This window comes from Sinocyclocheilus grahami, unplaced genomic scaffold, assembly GCF_001515645.1.
Source record: "Sinocyclocheilus grahami isolate Dianchi unplaced genomic scaffold, SAMN03320097.WGS_v1.1 scaffold555.1, whole genome shotgun sequence".
Lineage (NCBI taxonomy): Eukaryota > Metazoa > Chordata > Actinopteri > Cypriniformes > Cyprinidae > Sinocyclocheilus > Sinocyclocheilus grahami.
The window spans coordinates 21,329-37,652 of record NW_015505734.1 but is presented as its reverse complement, the minus strand read 5'-3'; the positions used below and the strand labels follow the sequence as shown (position 1 = coordinate 37,652).

At 37.8% G+C, this 16,324-nt stretch overlaps 1 long non-coding RNA gene across 1 annotated transcript in view; it reads left to right on the top strand.

Annotated features, from left to right (window-relative positions):
- The first annotated feature begins 3,278 nt into the window (after nt 1–3,278).
- LOC107556085 (uncharacterized) overlaps nt 3,279–16,324 on the top strand; it is a 13,707-nt gene continuing 661 nt past the window's right edge. Inside the window, exons 1-2 of the long non-coding RNA XR_001605245.1 lie at nt 3,279–3,289; nt 4,987–4,993. This is a non-coding gene — a long non-coding RNA (uncharacterized lncRNA). The remainder of the gene's footprint in view (nt 3,290–4,986; nt 4,994–16,324) is intronic.

The window sequence follows — 16,324 nt, the reverse complement described above, 5'->3', positions numbered from 1 at the left end:
GGGTGGTCTCCGGGATCCTTCATGGCTACTGGGTAAAACCCTACACAGAATTCCCCAGACTACTCTTCTCAATTTCAGTAAGTGCCCCCCCCCCCCCCCCCCCCCAAAGACATTTCTTGTTTTATGACCTTGTCATTATTATTGTGGGTGGCCTCAGAGAAAGAGAGCAAAAAACTGTTGTGTTCGTGTGTGTGTTTAGAGATTATTGTGGGTGGCCTCAGAGAAAGAGAGCAAAAACAACAGTAAATGTCTCCTGTCACACCCTGCTTAGCGTATGTCTAGTCTGGTTCTTCAGAAGTGGATTTACACCAAGAGTTTGACAAAGTGAATATGTATGAAGGGGCGTAATACTAAAAGGCTTTATTACTCCCAAGTATTCATCGAAAATATTTCTAAGTTAATTATGATAAATTGTTGTTCCACTGCATTCTTCTCTGTGGAAAACAACTAGTTAAGAGCAGAAAGTAATAATCGATCACACCCAATTTTTATCTAACAGACGGATCATTGGTGCCATCTTAGGCCTGGCCGAGGACATCCAGAGATGTTACACATTATACTGTTCTCTTTCACACAATTGTTGCATGTTCCAAGAAAGTAGCCACGCACAACTTCCCTCTCCCTGTTGTGCACACACACCTATATTTATCTGTTTAAAAATGGCAAAGTTCACAAAGACAGCTAAATTCCCCAAAGATGAGGTGAGATTACTAATACATCTTTGAACTGAAAACCCCCACTGTTCAATTCAAAAGCGTGCAGTCGAAATTCTTTTGAGCTGTTTCTATCTATAAATGTTGGATTAAATGTCACTTGGCACATGTTACTCTTACAACTTATTTATAGTGTACTCATGTACAATCCTAGCATCAAAACATTCAGGTCATTCAGTGAAACAGGTGCATTTTCTTAAAAGTTTCAAAAAGTTTTTAAACAATCTGTCATTTGTAATGTTTTTAAGTGTTAATAAAATAAAAATAAATAATAGTATGTTTATAGTACCGAATGTTTGGAGATTTTTTTTATGTTTTTGAAATGCTGCCTTTATTTGATCAGAAATGCAGTAAAACTGTAATATTGTGAAATATATTTATACTTTCAAAAACATTATTTCCTAGTTTATTATATTTTAAAATGTCATTTATTCCTGTGATGGTAAAGCTGAATGTTCAGCAGCCATTTAATGCCACGTGATCCTTCAGAAATCATTCTAATGTGAGTTCTTGCTGAATAAAATTAATTAAAAAAAATTAAAAATCGTACTGACCCCAACCTTTTGAATGGGTGTGTAAGTATATTAATTAAACTAAACTTAACGATTAAAAATAGTTGAAAAACTAAATTTTCTAGTCACTTTTATCACATTTACAAGAGACACAAACGGTACCTTTTAGATTCAATGACCCATCACATTTAAAAAAAACAATTTTATTGCTCAATATAAATAGAATCTCCAAACAAAAATGACTCTTCTGTATCAACTTGGACAGATCTAGAGGATCAATCAGTTAGAAATTAGAAATCATAGACATGAAGACATCCTGAATGTGAATTTATACTCATTCAGTCTGAACACACCACAGGTTAATCCACAATTGTGCTGCTTACGGGTCCAAGACTAGGCAAAATGGATTTACATCAATACCATCTAAAGGAAAGGGCACCAACTTCAACTCAAGAACAAGCCAGAGACTAACAAACAGTATAGTTTTTGAACATAAACAGGGTGGAGCCAACACTGAAACTCTCTGATGGTGTCTGTTAGTTCATTCCTGGTATTCACCATCCACAGGCATTCATTTTGTATTATTAAGGCTTGTTCTGCTACCAGAGCAATCAGAGAGGAATCCAATGCAAGTGCTACTACCAAGTAACCTCAATTGACTTTCTTCGAGCCCTTCCTCCGCTGAGGGGGAACAGGAAGCGACAGTGGAGCGTTAACGGCTTGTCACTGCAATCTTCACCCTTCCCCCCACCTGAACCCCCTACAGAAAAGCGGAGAGGTGGAGCTATCGTTCACTCTCTATCCTTTGTTGCTATTGGCCCTGCTGCTTAATATCAGTGTGCATGGAAACCCCTAGCGGTTTCTGTCAAACACTGGCCAATTTTTGTCCACAGTTTGGGGCTGTTTTTGTGTTTCTGATTTAAAGTGAACAAGAAATCCTTTCCGAAGAAGCTGATCTGTATGATGTTAAGGAAAACCTAATAGATTGATAGACAGACAGATAAATAGACAGATAGGCCTAGACAGACACATCTACAAACCCGATTCCAAAAAAAGTAGATAGATAGATAGATAGATAGATAGATAGATAGATAGATAGATAGATAGATAGATAGATAGATAGATAGATAGACAGATAGGCCTAGACAGATAGATAGATAGGTAAATAGATAGATAGGCCTAGACAGATAGATAGATAGATAGATAGATAGATAGATAGATAGATAGATAGATAGATGTCCTTATGTGTTGTTCTCCAGAGCTGTTTTTGTTTTGGTCGGTGTGAGTGCTTATACATCAGTGTGAGAGCGTGTGATCTGGCGGCTCTGTGGCAGTCCATGTGACCCAGCGCTTGCTATGCTGCGCCGTGTCTTTGCTGGGTGAGAGAGAGGGGAGGGGAAAGGAATGCTGGTGCTATTCTGGGCCACGGCTGGAGTGGTGGTGGTGCAAGCCTGGGCTGCATGTGGAAGTTGCAGAGCACAAGGTAAATAGTTGGGCAGCTTCCTATCAGTTTGGTTCTCATGATCTTGATGAAGATGGTGTACCATACCAAATTGGACCCTGATCAATTGCTCTAAACAAAACACTGAACTTGTCTGCTTGAGAGAACAGGGAATCAACATTCTCTGTTTTGTCACAATAGCTCTCTGTTTACACTGGTCAGAGGAGAACCTCACACCTCTAAACTGCATTATCTCTTGACAAATTAACATCTCAATTCCACTGTCTTTGTTTTGTGTTATTACCAAGGCCTTGGGTGTAATTTGTATGATAATCTGTTCGCACCTTCAATAGCTTGCTGCACTTCTAAAGTGTTAAAAAATAATTTTGTGGTATTGGGAAATATGTGACAGAAGTCACATCACATTATTAGGTCAAAGATAAGTTATAAAGATAAGTAAACTGACAGTCCACACTAGACCAACTAAAAAGTTCAGCTTATACAAAACTGAGCAACAAGATCATCTTCAGCAAGACCAGCTAGTTCTTCATTGTTCCTTCCATGTCATTGTTTATCTGGATACCAAAGGTCATCTGGAAGCATAGTTAAAACTGTGTATATATGTTGGGTTTGCTCATGATTATAATACTAGTCACGTTATCATGGATCATCTGGCATTACCATATTCAAAATTGAGCTTCTGCTACATGAAGCATAAAACTTGCATACTTTTTTGAACAGTTACTAAATAGGTACAGAGAAATTATTCAATTATTCAGTTATTTGCTCTCTACATTATTTCTTTCATTTGCTTGATCTGTTGTTGCATATTTCAATTACTTATTTTGTTAAGAAATTTTATTCCGTTTTTATGTATTAGTTGACATGCAACATGTCCATACTTTTCTTTTCTTTTCTTTTTAGGTTGACATTTTAAAGAACATATTTTTTTTGTATTTTAAATCAAGCCTTAAAATTTTAGGTTAACATTTTAAAGAACATATTAAGGAAAATGGGTATTTTATGGGCTGGTCACCATGTCTTTTAAGCTTTTTTTGTTTTGTTGTTGTAACATTTTCACATATGCATTTCCTTCACTAGTTCATTTTAAATGGTTCAGCAGTGCGACAAATGAATTTTAAAAGACAAATACTACAAATATTTCATTAAATAATAGTCTTTTAAGTAATGAGGCCATGAAATCAACATGCATCATAATTGTCACACCACACGACACGTTAGCTTTCCTGAACTCTTTAATGTAAATTATCCACCAATTATAATATTCACTAGAGGGAAATGTAAAACGTCTTTATTTTTGTTGTTCATTTTATATAATGCATTCTGAGTTGGACCCCTATCAGAGTAGTGGCCACTTTGCTGATGGGGATCCAGATAAAGAATAGAATACAAAAACTTTCACCAAGCCGTTTGTACTTACAGAGTGTAAGATCCACAAGATCTCAGTTTTGAATAATCATTTATCTAGAGTCAAGTGTTGTGATTCCCTAATAGAATAAAGCAGCTGTGGTTAAATCAATATTTCAGTGAGAATAATCACACCACATATTCACAATTACCTGTGCATTAGACCACATCCACTCCTCGAGGCAGATGACGGTCCATTGAGAACTCGGCTGTGGGAGCTGCTTATTTACCTACAATACCACAGCTTTACAAAGGTGTGCATGTAGACATGGAGGATTAATGTCTATATTCACACTAACAATTCAAACATGTGATTAAACCTAAACAGCTAGACGTGCCCGTGGATATCAGCGCCACAGCCCGGAGCACTTGCCCTAAAGTTAGTGGTTTAGTGTCCAGCTTAGACACCTAGTTTGCGGGCTTGTTTGGACAGTGTGTGTCTGGTTGGCCGCGGGCTCATCCTCCCCCACACCTGATTAGCAAAGAGGTAAAAAGCTGGAGGAGGGGCCAGCCAACTGCCACCAAGAGCTGCCTGCTAGAGGACTCAAGAGAGGCTAAATACAGTTGATAACATATGAAGGTTGTATGTGTAAAACAGACAGATTTTTCAGGCTAGTTTCACTCCCATTTACACATTCACCAAAGAATTGCTGTTTGTTGTGGAGATGCTGCTGTAGGCTTCTTATTTACATGTTTAATGTCTTAATTCACATTCTTGGTCTTATTCTAATTGAGTCATTAGTGCACACTTTACCAAATACATAGCAAAGTTTGTCATTGTAACTTTTTATCAATTATTAAGAACTTGCTCTTCATATGAAATGATTTTGCCTTTGTGCTGCAAACACTGAGGCCTTTCGGCCTACTGGACAAAAATATTGATAGACAATAGCTAAATAGTGATGTAGCTTGTTCTGGCTGTTCTGTCACTGTGATATGCGACACTCACTTTTCAACATCCAATAAAAAACCAATAGTTTGTTTAATTTGAAAATACACTATCATTCTATAGTTTGAGGTCAGCAAGATTTTTTATTATTATTTTTTTTTAAAGAAACAAATATTTTATTCAAGCATGCATTCAATTGATCAAACGTGACAGTAAAGACATTCATAATGTTACAAAATGCTGCTCTTTGAAACTTTTTTAATTCATCAAAGAATCCTGAAAAAGTGCATCACGCTTTCTAGAAAAATATTAGGCAGCACAACTGTTTTCAACACTGATAAAAAAAATGTTTCTTGAGCAGCAAATCAGCAAATTAAAATGATTTCTGAAGGCTCATGTGACACTGAAGACCAGAGTAATGGCTGATAAAATTCAGCTTTGCCATCATAGGAATAACTTACTTTTTAAAATATATAAAATGTGTACAGTTATTTTTAATTGCAATAATCTTTCACAATATTACAAAATATTTCATTGTTTTCGTCTATTTTTAATCAAATAAATGCAGCTTTCAGTGAGCATTCTTTCAAAAACATTTTTCCAACCTCAACATTTTGAACAGTAGTGTACATCACATTGTGGAAGTAAAAAGAGCAGCAAACAGCTATTTTTATCAATTTCCTAGAAAATCATAGATGTTAAAGCATGATACAGTGCTTTTGTCATTCAGACACCCTGCTTTGCTATGAGGAGATCAGTCTCTGTCCCAGCCACCCCAACCCCCTCCAACCCAGTTACAGAAACACTTCACTATCTACCTTGTTTATTTAGCTCCAAAGTGACCCCTCGCTCTCTCTCTGTCAAGAGTTGAGCAGCTGGATATTTCTGCAAAGCTGTTGTTTTCACCCTTGTTTTTTCCCAATAGATTTCTTAGTAAGGGCTAGGAAATCATTTTCAGCAGTATTTTGGCATGAATTGTCTACAAATTAGAAGTATTTTTTGTAACAAGGGTCACATCAGGTCAGGCTTTGGGTGCTGGCTGCCTTACAAGTGTACTCCCTGTAAATACATGAAACAATTATGAGTTGCAACAGTTTAAATATGATTTAGTTGTGTAATTTGTTGTTGACTTCTATGGAATGTTAAAAACAGTGTAAATCAGTCTGAATGTTATGTATGTGACGACGTGGTTTAATTTTATTTGGGTCTTGCACAAGATGCGTCATACAACACGACGGCTGTAATATAACAAAACCAGCACTTTATCTTGTGACTGGTCCAGTAACTTGCAGCGCCACAATTATAGGCCATAGTTCATTTTTTCCCAAAACATGTATGGCAGCAGGAGAGGGACCTTCTACGGTTTCACCAAAACAGAAACACACCTGCTGGGATTCAGAGAATCTTCTCTCCACCCCCACTCATCCAACCCTTCCCCCAAGAACCTACATATCCATAATGCTTTGTCTTATTCTGCAGATCAACTTCTCCTGAAGCACCAAGACTTAACACACACTTAACAAAATAAAGAGCGTTACCACCCACTCAAGACACGGGCCATTGAAGGTGTTCATATCAGTGCTCTAGAACCAACATAGGCGTTACCTTATAAAGCTTAACGGTTGGCCCATAATCACCAAGCTGCCTGTTGGAGCATTCACAAATAATTAAGGAAAAGATGTTCTCAGAAGATCAGGATGGCAGCACCATCTGCTATTTTGTTGACTGCTTAAACAGTGATGTTGTTAGCCTACTTGACATTTGGCTACATGCAGACTTTGGTGCATCCGTGAACTACAGTTCTGGTGGTTTCAGCACCTGCAGGCCCAGTTTTGTTCACGCAAAACAATCTGTTTCAGTTGTGATCTGTGCACCATTTTTGCATGATCTTGCCCTCTCATGGAGCAGCTGTGGGACCTGTAAGAATCCACGTCCTGTGTAGAGCTTGTGTTGTTGTTCTAAAAAAGTGTGTAACTCAGTGTTTATGACTCTCACTGTTTGTACAGTGGAGAAGGTTTTGACAGAAGGCATTGTGGGTGCCCACAGCTTTAAATGTAAAAAAAAAAAAACAGATGGTCCCTGAAACTAAACAATGTATTTTTTTCTTTGTGGTGCCTAATCTAATGTTTGCTGTATTGACAAAAATTAAACAGACAATTACATTAAAGAGAATATGAATGAATTACAAAAAAAAATAATAATAATAATAATAGAAAATTTGGAAAAAAAGTTTTTGGTGCCTAATCTTCTTCAAATATATGTGTACGACATAAATACGTTTTGGCCTTTAAAATGAGTTAATAAAATCAATAGCAATTCATTCAAATATTGTCAAGGAGGTCAAGACCCCTAAGGTGTGACAAGACAGAATCAAATGTAAAAAAAAAAAAACAGATGGTCCCTGAAACTAAACAATGTATTTTTTTCTTTGTGGTGCCTAATCTAATGTTTGCTGTATTGACAAAAATTAAACAGACAATTACATTAAAGAGAATATGAATGAATTACAAAAAAAAAAAATAATAATAATAATAGAAAATTTGGAAAAAAAGTTTTTGGTGCCTAATCTTCTTCAAATATATGTGTACGACATAAATACGTTTTGGCCTTTAAAATGAGTTAATAAAATGTTGGGGAATATACAGATATTTAATGCATTTAAAACTAGCTTCTTTTCATGCTTGGCTAATTTTATGTTAGACAATCATTCTCAAAATGGAAATTAGAATAAAATTAAAAGGTGTGCCTATAATCCTTTAAAAAGTCACAAGACAGCAAGAATGCACCATATTCACAAAAAGTGTTCAACAGCGAACAAGTATTAATTCTTAATGTTCTCCAGAGACCATAAAAGCAGTGGTTGATATATGTTATTGAGTTTTCTTATTCTAAGATCAACTGAACTGCAAAAACACATGCAGCTCAGTTGATAACTGCATTGTAGCCCAATTTTTCCCTGATTACTGTCACACTGAGATCACCCAATTCTATGTTAGCTGTCAAAACCACCTTGTAAACTGTAACTATAGTGCAGTGCTCTCAGTTTTATTTTCCTTTCATCATCGAACAGTGAAACTAAAGTTTGATTCTATCTGCACTCCTCTCCTACCCCCACACCTTATTTTGTGTTGTGGTGGTGAAGTGGCTGTGGGAGTTTGTTATTGTTCAGACTTCTCATACGAGAAATGTCTATAAATACATGCAGAGCTTCCTCTTGGTGAACAGAACGCCCCATCGCTGGGAAGTGGAGGCTGCTGGACATGGTGAGTCAGAGCCATGGGTGGATACACAGCCACTGAGGAAGAGTCTTTGGCTTTTGCACGAGAGGGTCTTGTTGCAGGGAGCGAGAGCAGCGTTCGACTTCTCTAAACCCCATTTAGGAGTGCCACATCCTGTTGAAAGCAGTACTGCAAATTAAATTAGAATCAATAGCCCTGCAGATAAAGACACCAAAATATTATATTAATTAGCAAGAATTGTATTGGAATTACCCTATACTGCACATGGTCCATAGTCTATCTGTTCAGAAATACACCTCAAAGAACTCTTAAATGGTATTGAGATTCCCTTTCCACTGTTAGTAAATCACTGTTTACTCCACTGTTGTCCATGCCTAGGTACTGAAAGTCTTGATTATTAATGTGTTACGGAGACAGGGCTATCCATCAGCTCTCGTTCCTTGGACACAGGGCAGAAGTCAGAACGGGAGATCAATGACACGCCACTGTGTTGTCACTATAGGTTTGTTTTTATTAGGAAATATCCAAAAGCTCTGCATCAAGCCATAAATGCTCTCCAATTAATGTAACTGCATATTAAACATCCTGTATTAGTATTAGTATGGTAATACAATTTATTGTATGCAAAAACATCAAGATTGACTCAAGAGAAATGAAATGAAATAAGAGTATTAAATAAGTATTAAATATTGTTTGAGAATGGATTTGAAGTGTCATATTACCAATTCCAAACTGAAACTAGGATGGCAATGTGTGATAAAAGAGAACCACAATTACAAGAAATCGAAAGGAAATGAGTGACTTTTTATAGGAGGAACTAGACAGAGATTCCTTGATGTGGAAACTCCCAAAGCATTCAGCAGCGTTACAATCTCTCTGTGAATGTCATGTTTATTCAAAAGATGGCACAAGAAATTGTCTTATCAGCGAGTGCTGGATGTGATCTTTAAATGTTTGTAAATCTCCAATCGTTTGTGTCATTCAGGGATTATTAGACACATTTTCCACAGGAATTTCATTACTGGGGTTTTGAGCTGTAAAAGGGGGTATTTGCATATGGAATGTATTGGAGCACAATGGTGACATTTTACTTCAGCCATTGTTTGTTGACATTTGAAAACGGCCATATCTACCCACAGTGTTATCGCAAGTTTGAAAACATTGAAACCACCATACAGGGAAACCTAATACCATAAAAATCGACTTTATTTGAAACATGTTATTAACGATTGAATAGATGTTATTTCTCTGTGCCGGTGATTTCAATCTCACATTATTAATTGATTGACATTCGATATTTTAGATATGACACAAGATATTTTAATGCGTTTTCACTTTCGCTTTTCACAGTAGTAAATCATTTTAATTCACAACCTTTCCTCCAATCTCCGATCTGAAGGCACTTGGCATACAGCCACGACACAAGATGGCTAGCAGCCTGCAAAAAACTGAGAGAGTGAGAGGGACCTGTATGGGACCTGTATGGATAACAGATAAGTATTTTTCGTGAGAATCCTCAGGAGACGAGACGAGGTGGGAGAGAGCGAGAGGAGAGCTGAGCATGCAGCGACGCTAAGAATGCTGCATGAATCTTTTATTATCCCCTAGCCCAGTTAATGAGGTGGTGCTTCTTTAATAATTAGCGGGGAGACTGAGGCGTATTTCCATAGCAGAGCCTAAGGATGCAGAGGGCATCAGGGAATGTGAAGAATCAGTGAAGAATGTGGGACGCATCAGAGAAGAGCTGGAAACCACACGCTGAGCTGCGAGAGAAAGATACACACGTGTTTTCAGATGTGTGTGTGTGTGTGTGTGTGCAGAAGTTTGCTTGTATGTGAACTTGGGAAATGAGTGCTTTAGTTTGGAAAACTGGAGGATCTGAGGGGGTGTTTGCATTTGGTCTAGCTATCCGATTGGGATAAGACCCAGTGTAAATGCAAACCTAGATGCCTCAGGAGGTGGTTTGAGAGACAACCAGATATATTTACACTTGTGACTCAGTCATCTCAGGCCACATATGTCAACTTTACTCCTCCCAAATGGAAATATGTCAACATAAGGATGTTTAAGAGCCTCACACTCCACATTACAGCGAGCAATCATGAATGCGACACACAAAACTAAAACATTAATTGAAGCTAAGAGAGCGTTTAACAGAACATTTCATACCCGGCATGAGCAGCATCCAGGAAGTGAACACCATTATAATTGCATATAGTGCTGGAAAAGTAGAACAAATTTATGTCAAATCATATTTATGCAAGTATAAATAGAACACACATAACTAATCAAGACACAAAATTACCAAAGAGGCCTTATGAAGCGTTCACAAGTTGCAATAATATTCTTTTCAAGGCTGAAACATATTTTTGTGGAAAAGAATAAAATAAAATAAAAATAAAATTTAAAACAAAATGTAAAATAAAATAAAATATAAAAACTTTTAGGGTCAAATGGCTCAAAAGTCTGTAAGATCCCATGTATAAATAAAATACCCATAACCAACTGGACAGCAATACGATCGCTCATGACACACAAAATGACCAAACAGGCCACAAGAGTTCAGAAGGTGCATTAGTGCTCTTTTCAAGGCTGAAACTGCATATTTAGGATTTGTGGAAAACAAAATTTGTATTAAGTAATTAAGTAGTAAGTAATTCAATTAAATTAAAATCAAATGAAATGAAATGAAATTTAAATTAAATAAATAAATTGTAAATAATAATTTAAAATAAAATTTGAATTAAATGTAAAACAAAAACATAAAAAATAACATGTAAAATAAAAAATATTGTACATTTTAGACTTAAATTGCACCTGGCACCTTATTACTTGCGCTAATTCATGCACAAGTTGTAAAATATGTAAGATCTCTGTACTGTTTTACTAAAACACACAACATACAAAAGAAACAAGCCAACAGCCACATTCTTGACACCCAACCCCATTACCCTCCCCCACTAATATACACCCCTCCCCCACCAGAGCACACCAGCCTGCTTCACACACAGAGACTCTCAGGGGCGGGCCAGCTGTGAGGCTTGCCCTCGATGTGAGTGTGTGTGTGTGTGTGTGTGTGTGTGTGCACAAGGTGGAGAGGGGGGATGTTTTCTCTTTAGACAGCTAATTGACTCACATATATCAGGATGAGCTGACAGAGGGGTGTCAATGAGGTGGTGCTTCTTTAATAATTAGCGGGGAGACTGAGGCGTATTTCCATAGCAGAGCCTAAGGATGCAGAGGGCATCAGGGAATGTGAAGAATCAGTGAAGAATGTGGGACGCATCAGAGAAGAGCTGGAAACCACACGCTGAGCTGCGAGAGAAAGATACACACGTGTTTTCAGATGTGTGTGTGTGTGTGTGTGTGCAGAAGTTTGCTTGTATGTGAACTTGGGAAATGAGTGCTTTAGTTTGGAAAACTGGAGGATCTGAGGGGGTGTTTGCATTTGGTCTAGCTATCCGATTGGGATAAGACCCAGTGTAAATGCAAACCTAGATGCCTCAGGAGGTGGTTTGAGAGACAACCAGATATATTTACACTTGTGACTCAGTCATCTCAGGCCACATATGTCAACTTTACTCCTCCCAAATGGAAATATGTCAACATAAGGATGTTTAAGAGCCTCACACTCCACATTACAGTGAGCAATCATGAATGAGACACACAAAACTAAAACATTAATTGAAGCTAAGAGAGCGTTTAACAGAACATTTCATACCCGGCATGAGCAGCATCCAGGAAGTGAACACCATTATAATTGCATATAGTGCTGGAAAAGTAGAACAAATTTATGTCAAATCATATTTATGCAAGTATAAATAGAACACACATAACTAATCAAGACACAAAATTACCAAAGAGGCCTTATGAAGCGTTCACAAGTTGCAATAATATTCTTTTCAAGGCTGAAACATATTTTTGTGGAAAAGAATAAAATAAAATAAAAATAAAATTTAAAACAAAATGTAAAATAAAATAAAATATAAAAACTTTTAGGGTCAAATGGCTCAAAAGTCTGTAAGATCCCATGTATAAATAAAATACCCATAACCAACTGGACAGCAATACGATCGCTCATGACACACAAAATGACCAAACAGGCCACAAGAGTTCAGAAGGTGCATTAGTGCTCTTTTCAAGGCTGAAACTGCATATTTAGGATTTGTGGAAAACAAAATTTGTATTAAGTAATTAAGTAGTAAGTAATTAAATTAAATTAAAATCAAATGAAATGAAATGAAATTTAAATTAAATAAATAAATTGTAAATAATAATTTAAAATAAAATTTGAATTAAATGTAAAACAAAAACATAAAAAATAACATGTAAAATAAAAAATATTGTACATTTTAGACTTAAATTGCACCTGGCACCTTATTACTTGCGCTAATTCATGCACAAGTTGTAAAATATGTAAGATCTCTGTACTGTTTTACTAAAACACACAACATACAAAAGAAACAAGCCAACAGCCACATTCTTGACATCCAACCCCATTACCCTCCCCCACTAATATACACCCCTCCCCCACCAGAGCACACCAGCCTGCTTCACACACAGAGACTCTCAGGGGCGGGCCGGCTGTGAGGCTTGCCCTCGATGTGAGTGTGTGTGTGTGTGTGTGTGTGTGTGTGTGTGTGCACAAGGTGGAGAGGGGGGATGTTTTCTCTTTAGACAGCTAATTGACTCACATATATCAGGATGAGCTGACAGAGGGGTGTCAGTGCAACACACACACAGTCAAAACGGTCTGCAAACAAATCTGTAATGGCCACGTCAAGGGCCTAGTTCTTCTGGTATAAATAAATCCAAGGCACAAACAGAGTTTGCAGAGCAAGAGCACACGACCGCGAGCCAATCAGTTCTCGTACACAGACGTGCATGCAGACCAAAACACACAAACAGACACACAACACCTCGTGAGACGCATTCACTGCTGCCAACAAACCAACCCCTGCTGTAACCCAACCTGAGATGGTGTTTTGAACAGCACACAGCTACTGTGCTCTATTATGAAGAGACTTGTCTATAATCTATAGTGAAGGGTTCCCCAATGTAAAAGTTACCCCCCCCCCAATTGTTAGTCATGGAAACCCTGATGTCGGCCCCGCTGCAATTGGAGTGCTTAGCCAGGCGCTAAATACCCTCAACGTGTTTTTGTTTTTGAGCAATGTAACCAATCACAGACATATCTGTTGATTTCTTAAATGCATTGGCCAATCGAAAACGTTTTGTCAGAATTCACTCACCACTTTCGTATTTCTGACACATAGGCTACACCCTGCAAAGTTTTGGGAATGGCGCATATTTAGGATTTGTGGAAAACAAAATTTGTATTAAGTAATTAAGTAGTAAGTAATTAAATTAAATTAAAATCAAATGAAATGAAATGAAATTTAAATTAAATAAATAAATTGTAAATAATAATTTAAAATAAAATTTGAATTAAATGTAAAACAAAAACATAAAAAATAACATGTAAAATAAAAAATATTGTACATTTTAGACTTAAATTGCACCTGGCACCTTATTACTTGCGCTAATTCATGCACAAGTTGTAAAATATGTAAGATCTCTGTACTGTTTTACTAAAACACACAACATACAAAAGAAACAAGCCAACAGCCACATTCTTGACATCCAACCCCATTACCCTCCCCCACTAATATACACCCCTCCCCCACCAGAGCACACCAGCCTGCTTCACACACAGAGACTCTCAGGGGCGGGCCAGCTGTGAGGCTTGCCCTCGATGTGTGTGTGTGTGTGTGTGTGTGTGTGTGTGCACAAGGTGGAGAGGGGGGATGTTTTCTCTTTAGACAGCTAATTGACTCACATATATCAGGATGAGCTGACAGAGGGGTGTCAGTGCAACACACACACAGTCAAAACGGTCTGCAAACAAATCTGTAATGGCCACGTCAAGGGCCTAGTTCTTCTGGTATAAATAAATCCAAGGCACAAACAGAGTTTGCAGAGCAAGAGCACACGACCGCGAGCCAATCAGTTCTCGTACACAGACGTGCATGCAGACCAAAACACACAAACAGACACACAACACCTCGTGAGACGCATTCACTGCTGCCAACAAACCAACCCCTGCTGTAACCCAACCTGAGATGGTGTTTTGAACAGCACACAGCTACTGTGCTCTATTATGAAGAGACTTGTCTATAATCTATAGTGAAGGGTTCCCCAATGTAAAAGTCACCCCCCCCCCAATTGTTAGTCATGGAAACCCTGATGTCGGCCCCGCTGCAATTGGAGTGCTTAGCCAGGCGCTAAATACCCTCAACGTGTTTTTGTTTTTGAGCAATGTAACCAATCACAGACATATCTGTTGATTTCTTAAATGCATTGGCCAATCGAAAACGTTTTGTCAGAATTCACTCACCACTTTCGTATTTCTGACACATAGGCTACACCCTGCAAAGTTTTGGGAATGGCATCTGCATATTTATGCGGGATTCACTCTCGAAATAGCAGTGATTGTCAATGGACAGAACATAAAATATGTCGATTTAATTCTGGAACCGGTCCTGGCCAAACCTCCACAGACAGCGCGCGTCCAGAGCGAGATCTAATTCATGGACCAAAAGCGTGTGTAAACTTTATTGAGATCAGGACATATCAACCAGTAATTTAATTTAATTTCCAGTAACGGATGGTAGAAAGTTCAGCAATGAATGGTATGTGATTTATGACAGAATATAGTCCCACAATTAATCGTTTATTTTCTCCTCACGTGTCTTGCCTTTGGTAACAACGATTCAAAACGGAAACATTTCAAGTGACACGACAAAAAGATACGGAAAACGTCTCAGGTTACTTATGTAACCATGGTTCCCTGAGTAGGGAACGAGACACTGCGTACTCTAGGGGTCGCTATGGGGAAAGAGACACTGCGTCCTCTAGGTTTCCCCATAGCGACCCCTAGAGGACGCAGTTTGAAGTTCCCATGAAAGGTAGGGCATTGTTTTGATGCTTACATCCGAAAAAATAAATATTTCGTTTTTATTTATTTCATATATATATATTTTTTTATCACCAGAAGTCTGTCATTTGACTGGAAGCTGACATTTTGATTAAAAATGACAAGGTGAAAAAAACAAAAAAACAACTAAGAATGAATCATTCACTTTAAGATCCAACATACATTTTGAAAATAGACAGGGTGAATTTTCATTTCATGCCAACTATCATTTTAACTAACTATCAGTTTAACTAACCTGCTCAGTGAGACTCTTTTCTGCCAACTCTATTAGCAGATTTTTTTTCTTGTTTTAAGCATGAACTTACTTAATTTTGATACTCACTTATTTTTCAGAAAGTACAGGTATTATACCATATTATATGTATTATTATATATTATATAACCAAGTATTATAAAATTGTAAATCTTTTGTCAGTTTCTTAAAGGTGGGGTAAGTGATTTCTGGTAGCCAATTTTGACATTTGAAATCACCAAAACAAACACGCCCCTACCCCAAAAGGGTCTCGCCCCTATTTTGATAGCTCCGCCCCACACATACGTACGCAACCCAGGCAACGATTAGTTCTGTGAAACAAAGCAAAACCAATGTTACACCGTGTCTACACCGGACGCGAGTGGCGTGGTGCGACAAAATACTATAGAACTCATAATCAGTGATGCTGTCTACACCATAGATATATATACATATCTATGGTCTACACTGGATGCGGCGCAACACGACTTGACAAATCCCCGACAGAAAACTGCTGCTGCGTTCTATTTATGACGTATTGACACAAACTTCAAATTATTTTCAATGGTCGCTTTGTCGTGTCCAGTGTACTAGACAGACTTTAGCTGTTGCGGCGCAGACACGGTGTTACTCACCTATCGAGAAGAAAGAAAGCAACCTCGGCGTCCGATCGCAGGCCTTCCGCTCCTTGAGTTCTCTCCAGCTCTGGAAAGCTGATCCGATATTTACACGGGTCCTTCTTCTTGCCTTATTGCCTTAAAGGAATAGTTCACCCAAAAATGAAAATTGTATGTTTATCTGCTTACCCCCAGGGCATCCAAGATGCAGGTGACTTTGTTTCTTCAGTAGAACACATTTGATGATTTTTAACTT